Consider the following 6,713-nt stretch of genomic DNA (forward strand, 5'->3'; position numbering starts at 1 on the left):
ACAAACTCCTTAACTCCCACCTGAACCGAGCACATTTTCTCCAGTTTGGCTTTACCCCAGTCCAAAAGCTTCTGGGAAAAAGGCGTGAAAATAGCGACAAAACTGAGACGAAAACAATGATGGAAATGTGACAAAAAAGTGAGAAAACATTGACAAAAAGTGATGAAAAATGGATGAAAAAATGACAAAAAAATGATAAAAAATTGACAAAAAATTGACAAAAAAATGACAAAAAAATGACAAAAATGTGATTTAAAAAAATGACGGAAAAAATGACAAAAATTTGACAAAAAATGACAAAAAGTAATGAAAAATTGATGAAAAAATGACCAGAAAATGATAAAAAATTGATAAAAAATGGACGAAAAAATGTGATAAAAATGTGATTAAAAATGGACAAAAAATGACAAAAATCTGACAAAATGTAACAAAAAAATGACAGAAATGTGACAAAAAAATGATAAAAATTTGATTTAAAAAATGACAAATATTTGACAAAAAATGACAAAAATGTGATTAAAAAATGACGAAAAAATGACAAAAATTGATGAAAAAATGACAAAAAAATTATAAAAAATTGATAAAAAATGGACAAAAAAATGACAAAAATCTGAGAAAATGTAACAAAAAAATGACAGAAATGTGACAAAAAAATTAGCCTGGCTAACACCAGCCTAAAATCACAAGTGATATTTAGTCTGGGGACCACCAATTCATTTTCTCGTAGGAGAGGTGTGGTTTACGATCGTCCATACTCGTTTATTGGGCGATACGAAAAAAAAAAAAAAAAAGTCTCGTGCGTCTGCACGTAGCCATGGCCAATCGTATCATCGTATGAGATGACGTATGACGTACCCGTTGTAAACTTTTGAGCTAAATTATTTAGAACAAGGTCTAAAGCTTGATCAAAAAATACCATCGTGTCTGCTGCTGTCACGTTGGATCCGTAAATAAACTTTTTTTTTATTATCCGTAAATAATCTACAAGCTTCCATATATCCGTCCCTCCTCGCTCTGTGATTGGTTCCCAAATCCACCGGAGATTTCGGCCATGGTCCCCAGGCTGTTGTGCAGTTCGAAATAATTCGAGCGCACACAGCAGCATGGTGTTAGCCAGGTTACAAAAAAATGATAAAAATTTGATTTAAAAAATGACAAATATTTGACAAAAATTGACAAAAATGTGACAAAAAAATGACAAAAATGTGATTAAAAAATGACGAAAAAATGACAAAAATGTGACAAAAAAATGACAAAAATGTGATTAAAAAATGACGAAAAAATGACAAAAATTGATGAAAAAATGACAAAAAAATTATAAAAAATTGATAAAAAATGGACAAAAAAATGACAAAAATCTGAGAAAATGTAACAAAAAAATGACAGAAATGTGACAAAAAAATGATAAAAATTTGATTTAAAAAATGACAAATATTTGACAAAAAATGACAAAAATGTGATTAAAAAAATGACGAAAAAATGACAAAAATGTGACAAAAAATTAAAAAAAGTGATGAAAAATGGATGAAAAATTGCAAAAAATGTCTCCAAAAAAGGACAAAAAAATGGACCAAAAAATGGACAAAAAAATGACAGAAATGTGACAAAAATGACAAACATTTGATTAAAAAAATGACAAAAATGTGACAAAAATGAGTTGAATACCCAACAAAAAAATGCAGAAAAAAAAATCTGATGACGTGAGGAAAAAAATCCTCTCGGTTCAGGCGGGAGTTCAGAGGTTAACTCAACTCGCCTCCAGCAAAAGCTCATCAAGTCAAAGCATGGAGAAAGTATTTCACTGAAGACTTTGATCCAAGTGATGAAGTTTCTTAATGGTGTCTGTGCTCACTGCGGGAACATCCGCCAACATCAGAATCCAAAGTTCGTTGTCCCTCAAAGTGAATGGATGGTTGGACTTGGTCTTGACATCTCAGAGGACATTCTGAACAAACTTAAAAGCCTCATATCTTTAATAATGTTCTGTTCTGGATACCTCCCTGTTCTCCAAATGCCGTAGACCTGCGGGTTTGTGTGATTCACATGGAAGACATGAAACTATAATAAACAAACATATGGGATTATGGAGCAAACAAATACCAGTGAAATAAAGCCAAATGTTTTTTCATCTATATTCTTCAAAATGGCCGCCCTTTATTCTTTCTTCATATGTCGTCACCTGTAATAGTTTAACCTCTTAACTCCCGCCTAAACCTCACGGCATCAGATTTTTTTTCCATCATTTTTTTGTTGGGTATTCAACTCATTTTTGTTACTTTGTCGTCATTTTTTTGGTCAATTTTTGTCACATATTTGTCATTTTTTTGTCAATTCTTGGTCATTTTTTGTCAAATATTTATCACATTTTTGTCATTTTTCGTCATTTTTTTGTCACATTTTTGTCATTTTTTCGTATATTTTTTATCACATTTTTGTCATTTTTTTTTCTCATTTTTGTCATTCTTTGTCACATTTGTCAATTTTTCTGCAATTTTTTATCACATTTTTGTCATTTTTTTATCACATTTTTTTGCCATTTTTTTATCACATTTTTGTCATTTTTTTGTCACATTTTTTCGTAAATTTTTTGTCAATTTCTTGTGACATTTTTGTGACATTTTGGTAGTTTTTCGTCAATTTTTAATCAAATTTTCTTTTTTTGTCACATTTTTGTCATTTTTTCGTAGATTTTTTATCACATTTTTGTCTTTTTTTTGTCAATTTTTTATCACATTTTTGTCATTTTTTCGTAGATTTTTTATCACATTTTTGTCATTTTTGTCAATTTTTTATCACATTTTTGTCTTTTTTTTGTCAATTTTTTATCACATTTTGTCATTTTTTCGTAGATTTTTTATCACATTTTTGTCATTTTTTGTCACATTTTTTCGTAAATTTTTGTCAATTTCTTGTGACATTTTGGTCGTTTTTCCGTCAATTTTTAATCAAATTTTCTTTTTTTGGCACATTTTTGTAATTTTTTTGTTACATTTTGTCACATTTTTGTCATTTTAAATTTTAAACTCTTAATGTTTGTTTTTAAATCAATGAATGGACTTGCACCTTCTTATTTATGTGACCTGCTTGTTGCACATCAGCCCAGTCGAGACTGCGTCTGCAGGACAACACCTGCTGGAGGTCCAGGACCAAAAGTAAGCAGTGGGTGATGGTTCCTTCTCAGTGGCTGGTCCGAGGCTCTGGAACTCTCTGCCTGTTGAGCTACGAGCCGTCACTGACCTGACACTGTTTAAAGCCAGGCTGAAAACACACTTGTTTAAAGCCGCATTTGACTGCTAGCTGCACATGTGTAATGTATATGTATTTTTTTCTTAAATATTTTGTGCTAAAATTGTTTTTATTATATTGCACTTATGGAAAGCACTTTGGTTCAGCGGGTGTCACATTTTTGTCATTTTTTCGTCCATTTTTTGTCAATTTCTTGTGACATTTTTGCCATTTTTTCATACATTTTTTGTCACTTTTTTGCCAATGTTTTCTCACTTTTTTGTCACATTTCCATCATGGTTTTCGTCTCAGTTTTGTCGCTATTTTCACAGCTTTTTTCCAGAAGCTTTTGGCCTGGGGTAAAGCCAAACTGGAGACAAAATGACAAAAAAATGACAAAAATGTGACAAAAAATGACAAAAATGTGACAAAAAATGACAAAAATGTGACAAAAAAATGACAAAAATGTGACAAAAAATGACCAAAAAAAATGGAAATCTTTTATCACATTGTTGTCCTTTTTTTGTCCTTTTTTGTAATTTTTTTTTGTCATTTTTTAAATCAATTTTTTGTCATTTTTTGTCACATTTTTGCCACTTTTTCATAAATTTTTCGTCACTTTTTTGTCAATGTTTTCTCACTTTTTTGTCACATTTCCATCATTGTTTTCGTCTCAGTTTTGTCGCCATTTTCACAGCTTTTTTTCCAGAAGCTTTTGGATTGGGGTAAATCCAAACTGGAGAAAATGTGCTTGGTTCAGGCGGGAGTTAAGGGGTTAATTAACGTCTATGAATCTTGAGCTCTTCACTCACTGTAGAAAACTGCCTCCAAAGAAACACACGTTCCCTCCTGCCTTTAAACGCAGCATTGATTAGACGCTGAAAAAGCACGTGGATCATTATGTAAACATAGATGCGCCGCTTTTACTATGGATGGGCGGATCGATACCCAACGGCTACTTTTTGAGTATCGATATTGGGCAAAAAGTATCGATACTAATTTGCATATGTAAAAAGAAGGCGTGGCAGCCATTTTAAACATAATCACATCTTTGTTCTGAGCCAAAACAGTCCAGAGGAGCAGGGGATTGAACTACACCAGCCATTTCATTCTGCTTTAGCTTTAGAAATGTATATTGATTGAAATACATTCACCCATATCAAATGACCAGTATCGGTATCGGGAAAAACGACCCCAAAAGTATCGGTATCGCCCACCCCTAGCTTTGAATCCTGATCTTTAACAGTTTCACTCAGATAAATAATAAAGATAAAGTCACTGAGAGCCAGAGCCGTGGGAAGATGTTTTAGTCAGGAGGTGCTGAGGGACAAAACTTACCCCAAAATACTTTTTCTGTGCAAAAATCCTGTTTGTTAACCTCTTAACTCCCGCCTGAACCGAGAGCATTTTCTCCAGTCCAGCTTTACCCAAATCCTGTAGGCCAGTGTAACGCCTCATTTGAAAGACCTACAAAACTAAATGGATCTTTTTCCTCACGTCAGATTTTTTTTCATCACTTTTTTTGTTGGACAGTCGTCTCATTTTTGTCACATTTTCGTGACTTTTTCGTCAAATTCTTCGCATTTTTTTGTCAAATTCGTATCACTTTTTCGTCCATTTTTTCTCAATTTTTCGTCAAATTTTTCTCACTTTTTTGTCAAATTTTCGTCCATTTTTGTCTTTTTTTTTTTTTTAATTCTTATCACTTATTCATCCTTTTTCCCCCGCAATTTTTCGTAAATTTTTCTCATTTTTTGTCATTTGTAAATTTTTTGTCACTTTTTCGTCAAATTATTCGCATTTTTCCGTCAAATTCTTATTACTTTTTCATCCATTTTTTCTCCATTTTTTGTCAATTTTTTCTAATTTTTTCGTCAAATTTCTCACTTTTCGTCCATTTTAGTCATTTTTTTGTAATTTTTTTTTCCCTTTTTCGTCCATTTTTTGTACATTTTTCATCCATTTTTCGTCAAATTTTTCTCCCTTTTTTGTCAAATTTTTGTCAATTTTTGTCTTTTTTTTTAAAATTCTTATCACTTTTTCATCCTTTTTCCCCCGCAATTTTTCATCAATGTTTTGTCAATTTTTGTCATTATTTGTACATTTTTTGTCATTTTTTCGTCAAATTCTTATTACTTTTTTGTCAATTTTTTCGTCAAATTTTTCTCACTTTTCGTCCATTTTTTCTCACTTTTTTGTCATTTTTTGTTAATTTTTCATCAATTTTTTGGTCAAATTATTCGCATTTTTTTTGTCAAATTTGTCTCACTTTTTTGTCCATTTTTTGGTCAAATTATTCGCATTTTTTTGTCAAATTTGTGTCAATTTTTCGTCCATTTTTTCGTCAAATTTTTCTCACTTTTTTGTCAATTTTTTGTCAATTTTTTGTCAAATTCTCATCACCTTTTGGTCAATTTTTTCCTCAATTTTTCGTCAAATTTTTCTCACTTTCTTGTCAAATTTTTGTCAAATTTTGTCATTTTTTTTTCCTTTTTCGTCGAATTATTTGCATTTTTTTGTCAAATTCTTATCACTTTTTCATCCATTTTTTCTCAATTTTTTCTCATTTTTTCGTCAAATTTTTCTCACTTTTCGTCCATTTTAGTCATTTTTTTGTAAATTTTTTTCCCCTTTTTCTTCCATTTTTTCTAACTTTTTAGTCATTTTTTGTAAATTTTTCATCCATTTTTTCGTCAAATTTTTCTCCCTTTTTTGTCAAATTTTTGTCAATTTTTGTCTTTTTTTTTTAAATTCTTATCACTTTTTCATCCTTTTTCCCCCGCAATTTTTCATCAATGTTTTGTCAATTTTTGTCATTATTTGTACATTTTTTGTCATTTTTTCGTCAAATTCTTATTACTTTTTTGTCAATTTTTTCTCATTTTTTCGTCAAATTTTTCTCACTTTTCGTCAATTTTTTCTCACTTTTTTGTCATTTTTTGTTAATTTTTCATCAATTTTTTGGTCAAATTATTCGCATTTTTTTGTCAAATTTGTCTCACTTTTTTGTCCATTTTTTGGTCAAATTATTCGCATTTTTTTGTCAAATTTGTGTCAATTTTTCGTCCATTTTTTCGTCAAATTTTTCTCAATTTTTTGTCAATTTTTTGTCAAATTCTCATCACCTTTTGGTCAATTTTTTCCTCAATTTTTCGTCAAATTCTTATCACTTTTTCGTCAAATTTTTCTCACTTTTTTGTAAATTTTGTGTCCCTTTTTCGCCGATGTTTTCTCACTTTTTTCACATTTCCATCCTTGTTTCCATCTTAGTTTTGCTGCTATTTCCCCACCTCTTTTCCAGGAGCTTTTGGACTGGGGTAAAGCTGGAGAAAATGTGCTCTGTTCAGGTGGGAGTTAAGGGGTGCCTGCAGTTCACAAAGTATCCACCAGGGGGTGCTGCAGCGCCCTCTGCACCCTGGGTTCCCACGGCCTTTCTGAGAGTCCAAGTCAAGTCTCGAGTCACAAACAGCAAGTCCTAAGTCCAGTCT

The sequence above is a fragment of the Gobius niger genome (assembly GCF_951799975.1).
Source record: "Gobius niger genome assembly, chromosome: 7".
Taxonomy (NCBI): Eukaryota; Metazoa; Chordata; class Actinopteri; order Gobiiformes; family Gobiidae; genus Gobius; species Gobius niger.